General features: G+C 41.6%; 1 protein-coding gene across 12 annotated transcripts in view; it reads left to right on the top strand.

Moving 5' to 3' along the window:
* LOC138759600 (septin-9-like) overlaps nucleotides 1-21,737 on the top strand; it is a 234,000-nt gene that overhangs the window by 168,823 nt on the left and 43,440 nt on the right. Inside the window, exon 1 of one of the 12 annotated variants that reach the window (XM_069930308.1) lies at nucleotides 3,512-3,629. The exons of the other annotated variants lie outside the window; for them this stretch is intronic. The gene's annotated coding sequence lies outside the window, so the exon portion shown is untranslated. Of the gene's footprint in view, nucleotides 1-3,511; nucleotides 3,630-21,737 lie in introns of those variants that run through there. 12 annotated transcript variants of the gene reach the window in all.

Here is a 21,737-nt window from a genome sequence, read left to right as displayed (position 1 = left end):
TACATAAAAGTATAGAAACTCTTTTTAAAATATCTCATGTAAATTCATTAAAAATTCATATGGGTGTAAATAAAATGGATCTTTCACATGCCTTTCCCCATCTTGGTAATTCAGGAACTGGGGGCTTGTACATGTAGTGGGTTAAAACTGGGTGGTGAAGATCCTCAGCACAGGATGATCAGAGCTCTCCCTGAACTCAGTGGTGATTCTGGGGTAGAGGGAAGCGATGGGTACAATGGCAACAATTACTGGCATGTTTCTGACTTCCAGATGAATGGGAAGGTGTGGATGATACTGTTGCATGCACTTCTGTCAGCTGTCCATCCTCCCCCCCAGCTGTTGGCTGACTGACAGCATGATGAAAGTCTGGGACCATTTTTGGTTGAAAGTGCATGGAAGGAGTCAGTGCAATCTCCAGCAGCTGCCTGGTAGTGAATCACAATCGTGTTCACTGTCGCAGCTACTTGGGCTGCAATTCCTTGCCAAAAAACTCTATGCCTGAACCTCTTGCCTGCAGCATGCTCTCCAAAAGCTGCCTGCTCTTGATTTCTGAGTTGGTAATTGTGGTCACATTTCACATTAGAGCAAGGCTGTGGCTTCATAAACATGACCTAGTTCTAGAGAGTGAGGGCTTTGACATTTTCTGCAACCAAATTTAAAAAAAAAGGGATTCTAGAGAGCTAAAAGAGATGGAGGGGTGTGTGTGTGTGTGTGTGTGTGTGTGTGTTGCAGAATTATACTATTATTAATCTTTAAGTTATATATTATATTTTAGAGAGGTACCTTGTGGGTTGGAAACAGGAAACACAAAGACACTTACACACAGAGAACACCATTTTAAAGAGATGCTGTGTCTGCTATGTCCAACTATAAACAGAGCAATAAAACTAGAGTTGATTGTTCCATAGAAATACTGAAGACAATGAATGTTTACTCAGAAAGACGTCCTGTTAAACAAACAGCTATTTGCTTGAGTCATGCTTTTGGAGAAAATGAAAATGAAAGAACCAATACTTTTGTATCATCAACGAGATGAGGTCAGAAATGCAGTAACATTCTATGAGAAGGATGTTTGTCGTGCTCTCCTTGTCAGGGGAGGGATGGCTTCGCAAAGGATAGCTACTTTGCTGCTTCTCTTTGTCGAGAGAGAGAGAGCAGTGCTGCTGTGGCCATTTTAATGGTCACATTTGACTAAAAGAAAGCAAGAGCGTTCTTGCAGTTGAATAATATCCATTCTGATGGTTATTTCACTTAACCTTTTCCTGGGTTTGTGAAAGCAAATTCTATAACCTCGACACAAGTGGGGGAATTGTGAAGTCATTCATATGAAGAAACCTCTCTCTGAGGGCAACTCTAAGGATTTGTGAATTTTCAGAAATCTGATGATTCGGTGTCTCAACTACATATTTACTTCTGAACAACAGTTTTTAAAATCTCTCTGTTTCAACATAAGATTTCTAAGACTGAAAGAGTTAAAGATTTTATATTACAGGGTATTAATAGAATATTATTGTTTTGAAGATACCATTGTCTTGGTCAATTTCTATTGCTGCTGGTTTTGTGTGTGTGTGTGTGTGTGTGTGTGTGTGTGTGTGTGTGTGTGTGTGTGTACATGTGCGTGCACGGGTCTGCATGTAGATGCGCGTGGGTGTGTACATTTGCGTGCACGGGTCTGCATGTACCAGCACCACAGACATGGTAATGAACATGATCCAATACTGCAGCCTCCAGCGCTAACTACTACTTGATGTCATGACAACTGCCCTCCCAACATTGTAGCCCTTGAGTGGGACTAACATATACAGGTGCTCTCTGATATTGATCTATACGTCGTCTTACAATCTCCTCCATCATTGTTTTGAGAGTTAGAGATAATGATGTTCATTTTCAGAAATATTGTCAAATCTACATGTGCACCAAAATTCTTACTTATTACAACTCAACAGGTAGTTCATTAAAAAAAGCGACAGTAATAGGAGACATTAAATTAAAAAGAGATGATAAATAATTAGTTACCATTGTACAAGAACAAAATCTAGCATTGCCTTTTTGTGGTGTTGGAACAAGCCATGATAAATGTAACAAGGGGAGGTTCAAGAACCTGATAGCTGTCAGAAAGAGCCAAGAGGTGCTGGTCTTCAGGAATCTGTTCCTTCTATCCAAAGGTAGCAGTGAGAAGAAATTGTGACCAAGGTGATTGGGGTCTTTTATGATTGTTGGCTTGGTTTTGTGAAGGGGTGCCTCACATGGATGCTTTCAGTAAATGGGAAATCGGAGCCCATGATGGACCGACTCTGTTTGCTACCTTCTGCAGTCTTCTGTGTTCTTCAGGACTTGAATTCCCAAGCTAGTTTGTGATGCAACCAGTTAGTACACGTTCCACAGTGCACTTATCGAAGTATAATGGAGTATTTAACAACATGCCAAATCTCCTCCGACTTTTTAGAAAGAGTAGATTTTGCCATGTCGTCATGCTTGTCCTGATGTGCTGGGTTCAGGAGAGGGTCTTCTGAAAGATGGACTCTTAGGAAATGGAAGGTGCCAGCCTCTCCGCCTCCGTCCCATCAATGCGGACTTTATGGGCGGTACAGTTAGCAAAGGGGGCAGGATGGTTAGAGTAGGGCTGGCTAGTTTAGTGTAGTGGTTAGGATGGTCCTGTTACAGTGCCATTGATCAGGACCAGGGTTCGAATCCAATGCTGTTTTTAAGGAGTTTGTACATTTTCCATGTGACTGTGTGGGTTTCCTCCCACTATTCAAAAATGTACCGGGGGTTGTCGGTCAATTGGGTGTAATTAGGCGCCACGAGCTTTTGTTCAGAAAGGGCCTGTTAGTGTGCTGTATGTCTAATTTCTTACAATTTAAAAAAAAATCTCCGTGGCCTGGTTATGTTAAGAGCAGGATTGTTGTTCTGTCACCATCCAAGCAGAATCTTCATTCTGTACTCAGATCTCCATTTCCAGTTATGTGGCCAACAATCAAATGGTGCTGTTGACTGTGATGGAGTGATTTGGATGTTATTTGACGGGTGCCATGACAGGCAGTGAAGGTTCCAAGAGAGTGTGCTGGGCGTTGGGGGTGGGCTGGTGCTGTACACTTTCACTACTGCGACAAAGGGGGAGCTGGGAGTGTAGGAGTGTAGGAGCTCTAAGTGGTGCAGAAGTGAGTGCGCCACTGTCATGCATTGGGAAAAGCTTTGAATGCATGCTGTTAGGTATTCTTCACTCTACATGTCATTGCCACCAGGAGGGCTTTCGGCTTTAGACCCCAGTGGTGGAAAGATGAAACTGCTTTCTGAAGGCAGCCAAGACTATCATCTGCAATCCTGCCTCTCGGAGCCTGGTGCATATTCTACTGGTGTTTGACACTTATTTTGGCTTTCCAAAATGTTTCCTTTTGTTAGCAATCAGTATGCACCTCCCTTTAACAGACTAAGAAATGCTATTTCCTGTCTTTCAAGCTGTTACTCAGTCACTACGCACACTGGCTGTACACTCGACTCGTACACTGAGGTTCTCGCATTGTCTTCCTGTGGAAGCCATATGAAAAAGCACATGTGAAGAGCATTCTCGGTCTGCTCTTGCTGGTTGTTCTAAAAGTAGCAAAAAAAAAGTCAGCTTCGTTGATTAGGTAAGACATTAAAATCCCACAGTGGCTGATTCCTTTCTAACGTTGTGCAGATGAAGCAGTGCTGTAATAAGTGCTGGGATTTACCAGTTGCCCTTTTAACTCTGGATTGGTCCAAGAGTCTCTGGCACCAAGCCTAAGGTGATGGGTGTTGTAATTGGGGACAAACTTTCAATCGATATAAGGCACACAGCGAAAAGTATTTTGCTGAACAAGTTAAAAATATTTACCACTAAAATAATAATCTAATGATGTCTAGAAATCTTGAGGTGAAACATGAAAATCTGCAAACACCATGGTTGAAGTAAAAATGCAATGCTGGAGAAACTTAGCAGGTCACACAGTGTCCTACCTTGATGAAGGCCTCAAGCCCAAAATCTTTGCTGTATAACGTCCACTGTTTGACTTACTGAGTTTCTCCAGCAGTGTTTTTACTAGAAATCTTGAAGCTGTGACATAAAAATGTGAATACTTGATTGAGGGGGGCATTTTATTTTCCGACATTGACTGCACACATCTGTGCATACAAATACTGGTCTGATGAGACATACTCCCAAGTAAACAAAGAGCAATGTTTGAAATCAGCAAAATGGCCTGCTTGAGTTCACACATTCAAAAGCTGCCCCTCCTCCATTTCCTAAAGTCCCTTTCTTTATGCCAAATAATGGGCTATTTGATCAAACAATAGTTCAATAAATCACTATTCAGGACAGCCATTACAATCTCCAGCATTTTGCAAAGATAAACTGTATCGTGTGATTGCTGAACCAACAATTAATGCTACCTGTTTTGTGTGAAAGCAAAGCACTCTTTTCCACTTCCTATTTGCTTCTTGCCTCGCGAGGAGTTCACACAAGCTGGATATCATTCTGTGAATGTAAAGGACAACTCACCGTGCCTCTCCCAAGTGTGCACAATTGGTATTTCATTGCCTGGGCTGAGAGAGTGAGTGTTGCCGTTACTGTTTGCATAATATATTTGAATATATATGAAATCTATCTGCTGCTGTCTAAAATATAGTACAAGCTACTTCTTTTGTTAGCTTCTGTTGATGAGAAAGGTTATGATGAATATGTGTAATATGTAAATAACTAAAGATGTGGAAGATAGAGGAGGTTCATTTGTAAAAAGAAACAGTTTGTAATTGATCAAATCTTTTTGCATTCAGGTTTAAACCAGGGCTAAAAAGATCTGTGTGATACTGTGCTGCCAGGAGAATCTAGGCCTCTGTTTAGAATTCTCTCCATCCATGTAGTAAGAGGAAACCATTCACTTTTCGACTTTGGTGAGATAAAATGGGCTGGATATAGATATCATAATTTGATCTGTTCCTGTAATTCCCAATATACCAGCCTTGTTTTGTCATTCGTACCTTTGAAAAGCCGTTGTTTGGTATATTGAGACCAAGGCAGGTGGTGCACAGAAAAAGGGATTAAATTTGTTAATAGAATGAAAACTGCAATAAAACACCAGGAATTTTTCTTTGGATCGCCATTGCCAGATTCCCCAACTTCAGTAGCCCAGTAATTGCCATTGATCAGAAAATCAACGTGTACATTCAAATTAAGTGCTGTGACTCTCAGAACAAGGCAGTGCATGCATATTCTGGGGTGAGAGTGGTACCTATGGACATGTCCAAGTCTTTCCACAAATGACAAAACACTAAATTAGGACTGTGATGAAAGTCATGACACGATATGGTATTGGAACCAGGTACTGAGGAAGTGTTTCTCCATTATTGTTTTCAAACAGCAGGTGGGAAGATTGTAGTGAGTTTACTCTTGAATTCTGGCATCACTGCTGGCTAAAGAATACCTGCAGTGGAGTTGTGTACTAGTCCCAGCATTAGACCCAGCGGGAAAGGAATATTTCCAAGTATACACATGGACTTCCCAGTGTGCTGGGATGGAGAAAATAATTATTTGGAATGGTAGATGGCTATCTTGTCCTACATTTTTTTTTAAGCAGTGGAAGAGAGAGTGCAAAAACACAAAGAAACAGAGGCAGAGAGAGAAAGGGAGGGAGGGGAAGGCAGAGGGGGCAGTAGGATAGTGAGTGAGCAACAGAGATGGAATGAGAGAGTCAGGGAGAAGTGTGAGAGGTAGGACAGAGCAAGGGGGAAGCAGACAGGGAAGGGGAGTTGGAGAGGGGTTTTAAGAGAGGAAGAGTGAGACTGGAAGAGGTCTCTCTATCTGGTGACATTTTCTTTGACACGTTGCATTGTAGAGAACCATGGCCAGCTCTTTAAAGTGATCCCTCACTCTTTATCCCACTTCCACTAAGCCACCCTGAACTCCTATCTCACTCTGTCCCATCAGTCTAGATCATTGAATCCCATCCCTTTTCCAAATATCTTTGTGAACCTTTCCTAATCCATGCTTTGCATGTCAGAGAAAATGGCTTCCTGGTGAAGAGCATGGCAACTCTGATCTCTGAGTTGTCTGCTTATGTCCCCAGTCTGGAGAGGAGGGCCTTAGCATGGTGATGACTTGCCTAAATTTTATTGACCCACAGTATTGAGTGACTAAATTAAAAGAGTTAAAGTTTGGTGTTTCTTTTGCATGAGCCTTGTCCATCCCCAAGTTTAATGTTGATCTCAGTTGTTAAATGACTGTGGCAAAAGATGTTTCGTCATCACCAATAAAATGGGTTGATATGAGAGACGAGGTATCCTGTCGGAATGGCTCTCTGCTTATAACATGGGAATCAATGGGGAAAGGGCGTTTGCACCTGTGAGAAACAGAAGTACCTTCACAGAAATTGCTCGAGACAAAAATTGAGAACAAAGAACATTTATTATACAACAATGCAAAGTTGGGTGCTTTCCTTTACCCTGGGAAAACACACACACACTGGGGCTCACCCAACTTTTATACAGTTTATTTCAGTATAGAAGTACCTTCCCCCTTACATTCTTCTGCCTCCTGGATGAGTTTGGCATTAGGCAATCCTGTCTGCCTACCTGCTGTATCTGTGAACTTGGAGGACCAGGGGGTATCATGTCATTGTCCTTATTGTCCTTATTCACACCTTCCCAACCCTCAGGGCTTACTAACTCATATGCAGAACTTGCTAATTCTGTCTTTTCTTTGGCTTGGCTTCGCGGACGAAGATTTATGGAGGGGGTAAAAAGTCCACGTCAGCTGCAGGCTCGTTTGTGGCTGACAAGTCCGATGCGGGACAGGCAGACACGATTGCAGCGGTTGCAGGGGAAAATTGGTTGGTTGGGGTTGGGAGTTGGGTTTTTCCTCCTTTGCCTTTTGTCAGTGAGGTAGGCTCTGCGGTCTTCTTCAAAGGAGGTTGCTGCCCGCCAAACTGTGAGGCGCCAAGATGCACGGTTTGAGGCGATATCAGCCCACTGGCGGTGGTCAATGTGGCAGGCACCAAGAGATTTCTTTAGGCAGTCCTTGTACCTTTTCTTTGGTGCACCTCTGTCACGGTGGCCAGTGGAGAGCTCGCCATATAACACGATCTTGGGAAGGCGATGGTCCTCCATTCTGGAGACGTGACCCATCCAGCGCAGCTGGATCTTCAGCAGCGTGGACTCGATGCTGTCGACCTCTGCCATCTCGAGTACTTCGACGTTAGGGATGTAAGCGCTCCAATGGATGTTGAGGATGGAGCGGAGACAACGCTGGTGGAAGCGTTCTAGGAGCCGTAGGTGGTGCCGGTAGAGGACCCATGATTCGGAGCCGAACAGGAGTGTGGGTATGACAACGGCTCTGTATACGCTTATCTTTGTGAGGTTTTTCAGTTGGTTGTTTTTCCAGACTCTTTTGTGTAGTCTTCCAAAGGCGCTATTTGCCTTGGCGAGTCTGTTGTCTATCTCATTGTCGATCCTTGCATCTGATGAAATGGTGCAGCCGAGATAGGTAAACTGGTTGACCGTTTTGAGTTTTGTGTGCCCGATGGAGATGTGGGGGGGCTGGTAGTCATAGTGGGGAGCTGGCTGATGGAGGACCTCAGTTTTCTTCAGGCTGACTTCCAGGCCAAACATTTTGGCAGTTTCCGCAAAGCAGGACGTCAAGCGCTGAAGAGCTGGCTCTGAATGGGCAACTGTCTGTCTAAGGCTTATACTAATTACATGTACTCTAAGGCTAGAAGACCCTTATCTTATTCAGACTAACTTTACTTCCTATATTCTATTATCTACCCTTATCCTATTCATACTGGCTTTATTCATTACACATATATCCATACGAGCTTTCTTCCTCTCTCATATTTTTATATTAGTTTTACTCATCTCTCACATGCCACAGAAAGTCACGATATGGAATGTTTCTAAGAATGACCCCCCCCCCCTCCATAATGTGGGGGTCACCTAGAATTGTTTAAGACCTGGTAATTTGCTGTCATTTTAATCAACTGAAATTAATGATATAAATACAAGGGAGAAGCATTGCAAAGCAGACTGGGATGTATTCAGTGCCCCTGCGAATTGTTCTCACTGCATGGCGGAGGTGAAACAAATAATGTGCAATTAATGTTGTGCAAACAATAACCTTATTACTTGAGGATTTGAATTGGTCTTTATATTAATTCAGATGGTGGAAAATTTGAAAAAATGAAAGCTATAGATTGCAAAATGATTGAAATAATGAGTGTAAACTTTGCAGAAAATGTAATTGTAAGCTTGCAAATTAACGTCATTAAATTTCATATTTAATTAACATTTATTTATGGATAAATCTGCAAACTCTTTAAAGTCAGTATAAGTGTTTGCCTGAACATGGTAGAATTGTTGAATTTGAGCTGTGATTGAGAGATTTTGGTATATAACTTGGGCAGGCACTTTCTCAAGTTAATGAACAGTTGAAGATTACCTCCTTCAACTGAGGCCCAGTCTTGATATAAATCTCCTTAAAATATCCCATAGAATGTGAGGGAAAATTAGTGATGTTCTCTGGGTATCCTGACCAACATCATTTTCAATAAGCAGACCATCCAACTTTTGCTAGTATTTAGACCTTACTGCAAGAAACTGACTGCTGTATTTCCTGCATTAAACTGCACTTGTTGTAAAATACTTGAAGGTTTTGGTCATTTAAAGCAAGAGGTGGTCCAATGAAATTGTCATCACAAATTTTTTTTAAAAAGTGTTGGTGCTGCCAGAGCTGGTGGTAACAGCAGGTGATGGTGTGGACCCGGGAGAGTGGAAACACTTGCTGCTCCAAAGGGTTCAAGCACCCGGTCCCAATGCCGGCAGCTCTGCTAGTGCGGTAAACGGCATGTTGGAGAGATTGGCGATGTTTTTAGACTAAACCCTGCAACCCCAGGTGTGTGCCCAAGATGGCGTCCAGCAGTGGCCACGAGGGGTTGTGGACTCCAGGGAGCAGCGGACTGGCGTTGGGCAACACCAATGGAGACTCTTCGTCTCCCTTATGGCACTCTATTACATGACAATAAAAGAATCTGGAACCTTGTTTGTTCTCTGCCAGCATCTGGAATAAATTTATACCTGAATGAAGAATGTTAATACCTCAGTGGCTGAGTCAATGGTCATTATCAACTGTGCTATCGGAATTACAAAGCTGTTGGATGAAGGATAAACATCCACTCTGCTAGCAAATACCAAGAAATTTGATAGCATAGCCCAAGCTCGTTGGTGATGTCTGACTTAAAAATAAATGTAACCCTGGTTATATTGACTCCATCCATTTCCAGGTCAAATCAAAGCATCAGCAAATTGAACTGGCACTTTATGACTTTGTAACCTGCGTTTTCCATCAGAGGTGCACATGAAATTGCCACTCCTCATTATGCAACTTTTGGGACTCATTCTTGACGATTCCCTCTCCCACACCCATTTCTGTGTTCAGAAAATTAAATCTCAGTGCTATTCTCCGCAATCATGGACACTTCCAAGCCCTGAGCTGCTGCGAATTAGTCAGGTTTTTTTTGCTCTCTCTACACTGATTCTCTCATTCCCTAATGATGACTGTCAACCCCAACCCCAACCCCAACCCCCCAACCATTTCTACCCATTATTGCTGGCCAGCCAGATGCAAGAGGAAAACAACCAATGTTTATTCTTGGCTCCAGGACTCCCCTGGCTGCCATGAGACCCCACTAAGTTGTGGGTACAACATGGCATGTAGCTAATCTCGTGGTTTCCATCTTTTGGAGACAGTTGCTCAATTGGAAAATGTGCATTTCCCATTCTTTTCAAATGAATTGCATAACCATTGGACAACACCAACGTTGTTACTGTTCCACTATATCAACACTCATTCCAACTAACAGTTTGATGCACATTGGAAAGTGTAGGCAAGATAGACTGAAATTGCACCTTCCTGCAGTTTCTAATGCACACCAAACTGAAAATGCATCTGCCTTTGGTTGCAGGGGATAACTATTCCCTCTTCTCATTTTCTGCTGCCTTTGTATAAATAGTGCTCTAACACAGGGGTGTCAAACTCAAATTCACGGAGGGTCAAAATTAAAACCTTGGACTAAGTCGAGGGCCGAACTAAATATTTATTGAAAATTTTCAACAACATCTGCATGTTTTCTCTTCTTTCAACATATGTAATGTTAAACTTTTTCTTATTAAAATAAATGTTTAATAATAGTTTTGGATAAACTCTTTCCAGAAGCATTAACAAATGAGAAATAAAATATTCAATCAATAATATTTCTCTATAGAGGATTTGTCAAATGTTGCTATTGTGCTGTCGAATAGTAAAATCTGAGGGCTATTGAGAATGTGGGAGAATAACATGATTCCTGAAACAATCAAATGGGTGACTGATTGTGGGCATGAACTCTAGCAGGGTTATTTGCCATGCCCTTTTTCCATTGGTACAGATATCCTTTGATTTACACACTTTTCAAGTTTTATGCCTAATGAGCTTGTATCCAGGTGCAGGACCATTTTTAACCAGGAATATATTTATCACTGTGACATGAAACTATTGGAAGATCGTTTTATCCTGAGATTAAAGTTCATAATCCTTACTCAGGCCTGCGGGGTTTGCGGGCGATCGGATTGGACAACGACAGTGCAGGGGCATCGGCTCTCGCTGCAGGGCGGCATCTCGACGGATCAGCGGCCCCGTCACCGTGAGTCGCGGGTCGGCCTGCGGCAGGGAGGGGGAGTGGGCAACGGTCCTGGCGAGGTCAGGCCCGAGGCCTCCGGTTCCGGGCGCTGGGAAGCGGCCTTGCTTCCCCTGACACCGGCCAGGGCCCAAAACCAGAGTCCACGGTGAGACCCTGCAACGTAAACAGAGGAGGTGGGGGCGATTAGCGGGCTGACACCAATGCATTCTGGGATTTATAGTATTAGCTGTGCATGCGCTATACTGGCGCGGCGGCCAGCGGGCCACCTCTAATACATTTTTGAAATGATCTTGCGGGCCAAATATAATTATATCGCGGGCCAGAGTTTGAAATGTGTGCTCTAACAGGACTTTTCCACATTTTTCCCAACACCCCTTCCCACCCCCCCCTTTTTCCAGGGCAAATGGGTATTCCTGACTTTTCCAAGGACTTGCACCCCCTGTATGTCCTCTTTCATTGCAGTCAAAATATTGGACAACCCCATTGTATCCCTGGCATGGGCTTCCGCCTATTTCCTCACTATTTGCATCTTTCTTGCCTTTGGCACTCACCCCCAGCAGGTTTCCCGACATCCTCAGCTGTCACATTCAACTTGGTTGCTTGGCGAACATCTGTGGACTTGTTTTCCATGTGCATCACAAAATTAAGCCCTGAGCAAAATCTTTTACATTTTTCCAGTGCAATGGAAAATGTGATTATTCTGAATTCTCCCTCAAAATTTTAGGCCCAATGCTCGAAATATAAACTTGTGTGAATTGTGTCATTTACCATTTTGCCCACCAGATATCCTTGCAGGTCTGAAAATTCCTCTTTTGTAAGCACAGTCATTAGCCCAATCATGTTCACACCTGCAACCTTATCTGACGCTGAACTTTAACTTGTACAAATCTCTGAAATGTCCAGTCTAAGCTTTTGGAATATCCTCATGGGTGATTTGATCATGATTTGTGATACGAGTAAACTCACTTGCCTTTTCTCTGGTCTCTGGGTCTTTTAACTAGCCAGGAATATTATTATCTTCCCCAAGAACCTCAAATGATACTGTTGATCCTCAAATGAGATGAGCACTATCATCCCTGCTTTTTCCATATTAAGAACAAATGGCTGAGATCTCCAGTATTTCTCCACCCACTGCCTGTCATCACTTTTAAAACAACAAGGACAGAATTACAAGTAAGACATCCTTGGTGGAAGCTACACATTCTTAACCCAAAGCTGTGGCTTTCATAAAAATGCAGCTTTGCAGCAAAACACTTTTAAAGGATATACTTGCATTCATATTCCATAATTTTGAACTGGATTGAACAGTAGATTGAATGTAATGTTTATCTGTGCCCCAACAACAAAAGGATACTTGTAACCTTCAGTTTAGGCTAGATCCCAACTCATTTTTGATTTGAAAAGAGAGGAGAAAATTAAGACATCCTCCATCAAACCATGACAAATGTGTCAACACAAAGCTTCACTGGGACTTCCATTGCTGTTGGACATGATGATCGAAATAGAAAAATTGGCAACCAAATATTGCTGTCCAAATTGGTTTACAGCTAAAGTTCATCATGGGAAAAGCTCTCTTCTATTCTTGTTAATACCTGTTTATTCTCTTGTTCAACATTAAATTTTCCACAATATTCCAACTCATCACCATGTTAAGCACATCATGTGGTCAATTATGAGAGCTGAAGATTTTCAGGTTTCTCTTTAGTAGCTATAATAACGAGCTATTCATGATATTATGCAACTCTATGGTACCACAATACTGTATGGTGTATGCTGCAGAGCTAACACGGGCTTATTGTCTCAAAGGAACTTTCAAACCTAGTTCATGTGGGACAGACACCCACAAGAGATCAGGAATAAAGCTCTACATTAGAGTCAGTCCAGTCATTGCTTAAGAAGTTATACTTACAGAAGTCATATGTAAATTGCTTCCTCACCCTCCCTTCGAGAACAAAGAATGTGCTGTGTTACATTATTAGGAAGAGAATATATTTTTGAAATATATTTGACAACATACTGAAGTATTCCAAATTTTGATCATGAATGGAAATCTAAAAATATCTACCAGATTTGGACAATAACATTCAAAATTATGAAGATTTCATATGTAAGAAATAAGATCTGGTGTCAGACATTCGATGCGTAACTTTGAGAGACAAAGATGAAGGGTGATTTTAGCAGAGAGAAGACTGAAGTTCCCATATGGAAACAGTATAGCTTGAAGTTCGACATGGACTGGTTTATGCATTAAACTGGAGGAAAGTGAACGTGTGGAGCAGCTTGATAATCCTCAGGGTCTTCGATTACTTCTGGGTTGTGGTTGGGCCAGGCAGTGATATTAATAGGGGAAAAATATAAAGATGAACTATTTCATGATCACGGGTTAATGGAAACAAAAACTCATCAAATGCTGATGGTATAAACTTAGATGTCTGAGCAGATAGTTTCTTTATCTTTTTTCTCTCATAAACAAGACAAATCATTTCCAGTGAACAGCATTAATGACTTCTTCAAATGATACATTACAAATTCTCATTTTTGAGGGACACTTTGGAGAACTATCTCAATGTGGTTGATATGAATGTTATTTTAAAATATTAAACTTTCTCGTAATGATTGGATGATAAATAGAGGCAAAATTTTAGAGTTGACAAAAATATAAAAGTGCAGAGACAGGAAATCTGAGATAAAGACATCAGACATTGGCAATTCTCAGCAGGTCAGACACTGTATATGGAAAGGGAATCATAGTTAATGTTTCAGGTTGAAGTGCCTTTGTCAAAACTGAAAAGAAGAGAAGTTGCAGCAAGAGCTGGGAAGGTTGGCTGAGGCAAATAAAGCAGACAAAATCTTGTCTTTGTCTGACAAAGCTCAAATGAGAAGCAACCACAAAGTAGGCATATCACACAGGGATAAAGATGAACAATTACCTTATTAACAAAACATTCACCTTCAACCTTTAATTTAAATCCCCCCTTTTATAACAATGCCTACGGTTACTATGCAAATCCCTATAACAGTATAAAATGAATAAATTCCCCACATAATCAAAGTCTAAGCTACACTTCTAACCAGCCCACAGAAAAACTTAGACACAAAACACACAAGACTCACAAAACTTCAATCTCAACTGAAGCAAAGATCATAAACAAAATTCAGTTTGTTTGGGAACTGAAGCCAAAAGATCTTTGAGAGAGCACAAAATTCGAAGTGGTCTTGTGTTGCTGCAGAGAGAGGAACAACGGGCTTGGTCCGGATCCTTCTGGTTGCCTTCGGAATGTTCATCCTTTTTGAAATCCCAACATTCTAAACTGTCCTCAAGACCATGACTCATGCTCTGGGCCTTCTTCCACTCCACAGCACCACCCAGTGGTGGTTTATCGTCCAAGTCCAGAAATTTTAGATCATTTTCTGCACATGCTCAGTCCGTCTCCCACTCTCTCAGCAGTCCACCTTCACCATGGCTCTTAAAGGCAAACTGTCACTTTTTAACATAAAACCACACAGCACATAGGCCAATACACAACACAGAGTGGCCTAATGTGACACAACTCATCGCATATTATTAGCTTCTGTTTACACCAGATTACCACCTTCATTAAGCACGGTTATGAGACCATCTATTTCCTTGTTGCAGTAACATACATATAACTGTTCCAGCGACTTGTTCTTGGAGCTGCAATATTTTTCTTGGTAACACCTTAATAAACATTGATGTTAGAATTTTGATGGTAATATGGGGAGAGCCTGACATTTTAGAGACTTTTTATGGCTTCTCAGAGCACATCCACACAAAGTGCTGTCTGGAAACTATTTTCAATCATTTAGCTATCAGACCATGCTTGCTTCAACGCTGAGTAAATGTTTCAAAATTCTTTGCATGCACCAATGGACCAGTGATGTCAATTAGATTGGGTTTGAATATTGGAAGATCTCTAGAACTTGTCAAGCGAAAGTGTTTCCCTAAAGCATGACATTTAGAAGTGCCACAGCACTGAAACAGGCCACTTCGGCCCATGAGCCCATCCCACCCAATTTACCCACACCTCCAGAACCTTTTTGAAGGTGGGAGGAAATCCGGATAGGGTTTTTATTTCTTTACAAGATATCCATACACCACATGGATCTGATTTACGAAGGGTTACATAAAGTTTTCAATGAGTATTTTAAAACTATGGGTTAATAGTGCTGCATGCTGTTCTTGGGGAATGTCGCTTATAATGTAATCAGTTGATTGACACATGGTTGGATTTTACAAGTATCCAGATAAATTCTGTTTGATTTTTTTAAACCTTGGTGTCTAAGTAATGACAGACTAATTTCAAGATATTGTTCTGTAATGCCTGTAGTCCATCAAATTAAGAAGGAATATTGTCATAAACTCTGTTAAAATATTGTTTTCTCGGGTGGGGGGGTTGTATTTTTTTGAAGAATGGTATATTTAAATTAGCCACAGAGTCATTAGTCTGTGACCATCACCTTCTCAGAACTTGTTGCACATACCAATTTGAATTTAAATTGGTTGTTGTGAAGTCATCCAAAAGACCACCTGCTTCTCTCTCATTCACAATTCAAGTCACCTGACATGTTATTCATTCATCAGCGCAACATTGTAGAATAAATATTTGATGCACTGGCAATTTTGCATTCTTTAATAAAAGCATTTGTTACTGCAGTCATTGGAAGTAGAATAGAACTTGTACCTTTAGTCACCTGATACGTGTGACGAGTGCAGAGTATTTTCATGAAGACTTTCAGATAAATTAGGGCACTGAAGTTCAGCTTGAATATTGGTATCCGAATAAAAAAATATTGAGATCAAAGACAAGGGAAACAGTATTGGCTTAACTCTCCAAGGAGCTCATAAATTGGTTGTGGTGCTTATTTCCCCAGTAATGAACAATTAGGTTATCCATCTCACACCCGCACAATGATCAGTTCCATATTTGTCAGGATTTCTTTTTCAAAAGGATCCCATTTGACAATAGGATCCAATATAAGATTCTCAGTAACCAGGACCATGATCTGATTCAAAAGATGTTTGTTGTTGTTGAGGATTAGAACATAAGAAATAGGAGCAGGAGTCTGCCGTTCAGCCCATCAAGCCTGGTCTGCCATTCAGTGAGACCATGGCTGACCTGATGATCGGCTCATCTCCACCAACCTGCCTTTTCCCCACATCCCTTAATTCTCCTTTTAAGTAAAAATCTATCCAACCTGGTTTTAAATATATTTACTGAGGTAGCCTCCACTGCTTCAATAGGCATGAATTTGGAAAAAAGCAGTTCCTCCTCATCTCTGTCCTAAATCCGCTCCCCTGAATTTTGAGGCCACGTCCCCTAGTTCTAGTCTCCCCACCAATGGGAACAACTAATCTACTTCTACCTTATCTATGCTTTCATAATTTTATATGTTTCTATAAGATCCCCTCTCATTCTTCCAAATTCCACTGAGTACAGTCCCAGACAACTCAATCTTTCCTCAGAGGCCTCATCTCTGGAATCAACCTGGTGAATCTCCTCTGGACCGCCTCCAAAGGCAAGGCAATGCATCATTTAATAACAATGTGGTTGGCAGGTTGATGTGCTGAGGCCAGCTAGACAGACATACATCTCACAGGCTCAGGGCTACGATTATACTCATCTTCGTTCAAACTGCTCCAATGATGAGGGCACTAGTACCTTATCCCACCCAACCTCTTCGATATCTTCAAAGCTCAAATGAGAAGCTCCATAAAATTTTCAGCAATCACCTGGAAATGTTCAAGGGCAACTGTTCATTCAAGGCAATAAAGAGGGAATTCATCTGTGTATTGAGGACTCTTTAGAATTTTCTAGCCAAGAGATCTGTGGAGGCAGTCATTAAATATATTTGGTGAGATTTCTTAGAATGAAACAGAAGGAGACCAGCTGGATAGAAGCAGGCTTGTTTTGAGAGCAAACTGAGTTGAGACCTACTTCTTATTCTTATCTTCCTGTACACCTGCACAAAATCCTGTGTTTCTGTTTATCATTGGGCCTCAGCTAATTAAACCGACCCTCATGTCTTTGGGATGGGGAAGAAACAAAATGCTAGGAAGAAGCTCCCATGGTCATGGGAAAAATGTGGAAACTGTATTGGAAGAAACTCCACATGGACAGCACTCAAAATCACAATTGTACAGCACTGAGCCGTCCCGACATGTGAACTACAAGGGAGGAATGGGAACAGCTGAGATTGGATCTGAATAACAGAGCATGTTTGCGAGGGCAACTGGCCTGTGGCTTATGTTCTTGCATGCCCCCATCACCTCTGTCTCTTTTCCCTGTGACCCATCATTCCACAACATAATGCTAAGCTTCCTTTGCATGTCCTGCACCAGCATAACTCTCCTAGGAATGGCCTTCCCTCATGTACTGTATATTGATTCGGGTACAGCCTTCAGGATGGAGTAGAACAGAATTTTCAGGCATCAGTTCCAATGACATTGAACATTATTGGTCATTTCTGATCAAATTTCAAAAAGCTTACATTGAACATAGAATACTACAGCACAGGACAGGCCCTCTGGCCCTCAATGTTGTGCTAACCTATATAATTCCTACCCAAAAAAACTAAATCTTTCCTATCCCATAACTCTCTATTTTACTTCCATCCATGTGCCTGTTTAAGATTCTCTTAATTGTCGCTAATGTTTCAGCCTCCACCACCAAGGTATTCCAGGACCCCACAACTCTCTGCATAAAGAAAAAAGTATCTTTGATGTCTCTCTCCATTCTCTTCATACCAACGTCCTCTGGTGCTTGCTACTCCCACCCTGGGAAAAGGTGCTGGCATGTTTTATAAATATATCTAGAATTCACTTTTGGTTACCCCTTCGCTACAATTCTTAATGTGAGGAAGACAGAAGCAACAGGGGAACGTCAGACGAAAGATATGATTTTGTGGGTGAGTTGGAACATTACTCAAATAAAGCAGTTCCAGCTTAAAATTGTTGTGGCATATGATTCAAAAGGAAAATATCTCGTAGGTTACTTTGTCAGGATTCAAAAATGTGTGATTGTGAGCATTTATGAAGTAGACAGAAAGCAGCTTCTGTACAGTAAGGACGGGTTACACTTAAATCCCAGGGGGACCAGAATCCTGGCAGAGGTATTTGCTAGGGCTACTCAGGATCCTTTAAACTAGAATGGTTGGGGGGAGGGAACAAAATAGTACAGAGCAGTAAGGAGAAGGTTAGAATGCAAACAAAGAAAGTTTGTAGTAAGTATTTGAATATGGATGGGCAGGTGATAGAGAAGGGAAATGCTCTGGAAGAAGATGAAGGGCAATTGGCAGGAAAAGTAAATAATGTTGTTATTAAAGATGAGGGAAAACAGGGATTAAAAATTGGGAAATCTCTGAAATTCATATATTTTAATGCCAGGAGTATTGTAAAAAAGGTGGATGAGCTGAAGGTGTGGATTGATACTTGGAAGTATGATGTGGTAGCGATTAGTGAGACATGGTTGCAGGAGGGATGTGATTGGCAACTGAATATCCCTGGGTTTCGTTGTTTTAGCTGTGATAGAGTCGGAGGGGCAAGAGGAGGTGGGGTTGCATTGCTTGTCAGGGAAAATATTACAGCGGTGCCTAGGAAGGATAGATTAGAGGGCACATCCACGGAGGCTATTTGGGTGGAACTGAGGAGTAGGAAAGGAGAGGTTACACTTGTAGGGGTGTATTATAGACCACCCGGAGGGGACCGAGACCTAGAGGAGCAAATCTGTAGGGAGAAAGTAGATATTTGTGATAAGCACAGGGTTGTAATTATGGGAGATTTTAATTTTCCACACATAGATTGGGAAACACATTCTGTGAAAGGACTGGATGGGTTAGAGTTTGTGAAATGTGTGCAAGATAGTTTTTTTACAACAATATGTAGAGGTTCCGACCAGAGAAGGAGCACTGTTAGATCTACTGTTGGCAAATGGGATGGGTCAAGTGACGGAGGTTAGTGTTGGCGAGCACTTCGGGTCCAGTGATCATAATGCCATCAGCTTCAATGTCATTATGGAAAGAGAGAAGTCAGGGCCAAGGGTTGAGGTTTTTGATTGGGGAAAAGCTAGATTTGAGGAGATGCGAAAGGACTTGCAGGGTGTGCATTTGGACAATTTGTTTTATGGGCAGGATGTAGTAGAGAGATGGAAGTCTTTTAAAGATCAGATTTTGAGAGTGCAAAAGCTTTATGTTCCTGTTAGGTTAAAAGGAGGGGCAAAAGGTTTGAGAGAGCCATGGTTTTCAAGGAATATTGAAAACTTGGTTCGAAGAAAAAGGGAGGCGTACATTAGATATAAGAAGCATGGAGTTAAGGAGATGTTTGAAAGATACATTGAATGTAAGAGGAATCTTAAGAGAGGAATTAGGAAAGCTAAAAGAAGGTACGAGAAAACTATGGCAAGCAGGGTGAAAACTAATCCAAAAGAGTTCTACAAATATGTTAATGGTAAAAGGAAAGCTAGAGACAAAATTGGTCCCTTAGAAAATCAGAGCGGAAAACTGTGTGTGGAGCCTAGAGAAATGGGGGAGATAGTGAACAGTTTCTTTTCTTCGGCATTCACTAAGGAGAAGGATATTGGGAGATGTGAGATTAAAAAAGCAAATTAGGTAAATATGGGGAATATAGAGATTACAAAAGGTGTAGTTTTAGGGCTTTTGAAGAATATAAAGGTGGATAAGTCTCCGGGACCAGACGGGATCTTCCCCAGGACCTTGAGAGAAGTGAAGGAGGAAATAGCAGAGGCTCTGGCGGTAATTTTCCAAATGTCATTAGATATGGGGATAGTGCCGGAGGATTGGCGCATTGCGCATGTGGTTCCGTTATTTAAAAAGGGTTCAAGGAGGAAGCCTGGCAACTATCGGCCTGTAAGTTTGATGTCTGTGGTAGGTAAATTAATGGAGAAAATTCTTAGAGATAGTACTTATAAACATCTGGATAGACAGGGTCTGATCAGGAGCACTCAACACGGATTTGTGGGAGGAAGGTCATGTTTGACCAATCTGATTGAATTTTTTGAAGAGGTGACTATGAATGTGGATGAGGGTAGCGCAGTGGATGTTGTCTATATGGACTTCAGTAAGGCCTTTGATAAGGTACCACATGGAAGGTTAGTTAGGAAGATGCAGTCTTTAGGTATAAATTTTGAGATAGTCAAATGGATTGAACATTGGCTGAAAGGGAGAGGCCAGAGAGTGGTAGTGGATAATTGTCTGTCAGGTTGGAGGCCGGTGACCAGTGGTGTGCCTCAAGGATCTGTATTGGGCCCATTGTTGTTTGTTATATACATTAATGATCTAGATGATGGGGTGGTGAATTGGATTAGTAAATATGCAGACGATACTAAGATAGGTGGAATAGTGGATAATGAAGAAGGTTTTCAAGGATTGCAGAGGGATTTGGCCTGCTTAGGTGGGCTGAAAAATGGCAGTTGGAATTTAATGCTGATAAGTGTGAGGTGCTTCATTTTGGTAAGAAGAATCAGAATAGGACATACGTGGTAAATGGGAGAGCATTGAGGAATACAGAAGAGCAGAAAGATTTAGGAGTAACGGTACATCGTTCCCTGAAGGTAGAAACTCACGTGAATAGGGTGGTGAAGAAGGCTTTTCGTATGCTGGCCTTTATCAATAATTGCATGGAATATAGGAGTTGGGAGGTGATGTTGAGATTGTATAAGACATTGGTGCGGCCTCATTTGGAGTTCTGTGTGCAGTTCTGGTCGCCTAATTATAGGAAGGATATAAACAGAGTGGAGAGAGTGCAGAGAAGGTTGACCAGAATGTTACCTGGGTTTAAGCATCTAGAGTATAGGGAGAGATTGGACAGATTAGGTCTTTATTCTTTGGAGCGTAGAAGGTTGAGAGGGGATTTGATAGAAGTATTTAAGATTATGAAAGGGATAGACAGAGTGGATGTGGATAGACTATTTCCGTTAAGAGGAGGAAAGATTAAAACAAGAGGACATGAGTTAAGAATTAAGGGGCAGAGGTTTAGAGGTAACATGAGGGGGATCTTCTTGACTCAGAGAGTGGTAGCCGTGTGGAATGAGCTTCCGGGAGAAATAGTGGCGGCGGAGTCAATTGTATTATTTAAGAAAAGGTTGGACAGGACTATGGATGAGAAGAAGATGGAGGGTGATGGGCATTGTGCAGGGAGGTGGGACTAGAAAGGGGTGTTGGGTTCGGTGCGGACTAGAAGGGCCTAATGGCCTGTTTCCATGCTGTAATGGTTATGTTATATGTTATGTTATGGAAACGTCATCTTGGATATTAACCATTATATGCCCAGACTGATTAAAATATTGCTGCAGAAACAACTGTGATGAGCTAATACAAAATCAACAGGGTTTATTTTTAAACGATGAGTAGTTCGACACGTTAGCCCAAATTTCTAATTTTCATGAGCAGGATTACCATCTCATAAACATGCAAGTGTTTCAGCCTCTTCGGACTCTTCTACCATTTAATAGAATTGTGGCCGATGTGTCATCTCAGTTCCACTTTCCTACCTTCGCAAGTCGTCCTTGACAGCCTTTGGCACCCTCCATCTTTGCCTTAATAGACATAGACAGACTTTCTTTCTGCCACTCTGACAGAAATACAACTCTCATGGGATATAAAATAAAGACGAAAAACACATTCTGCTCTTCACAGGTTTATGTCTTAAAAGGCTTTACCTTTTCTGCACATGCAATTAAATGTGGAAATATACAAGTTGCTGCCCTGCATCTCCAGAAGCTGTAACTCTCCTGGCATCTCGCCAAGAGAATCTGGAATGAAAGGTAGGGAATGGCATGACAGTGCTGTAGTTTAGCGATCGGTTCACATCGAACATTCGAGGGAAATATGGGGCATCCATTTCAGCAGAAGTGAATATTTAATGGTTTGATAAGACAAAATGATTGCCAAACTGCTTCTCTGTCCCCAAAGATTAAATTCTACAAGTGTAAAATCTCATTCCTTCAGAATTTGATTCTAGTTGTTAATAGAATACGTTACGAGAAGCCTTTCTCTCCCTTGCTCTGTCTTTTCATT

This window comes from Narcine bancroftii, chromosome 3 (assembly GCF_036971445.1).
Source record: "Narcine bancroftii isolate sNarBan1 chromosome 3, sNarBan1.hap1, whole genome shotgun sequence".
NCBI classification, from domain to species: domain Eukaryota; kingdom Metazoa; phylum Chordata; class Chondrichthyes; order Torpediniformes; family Narcinidae; genus Narcine; species Narcine bancroftii.
The sequence above is the reverse complement of the archived record's forward strand: the minus strand, read 5'-3'. Positions and strand labels throughout refer to the sequence as shown.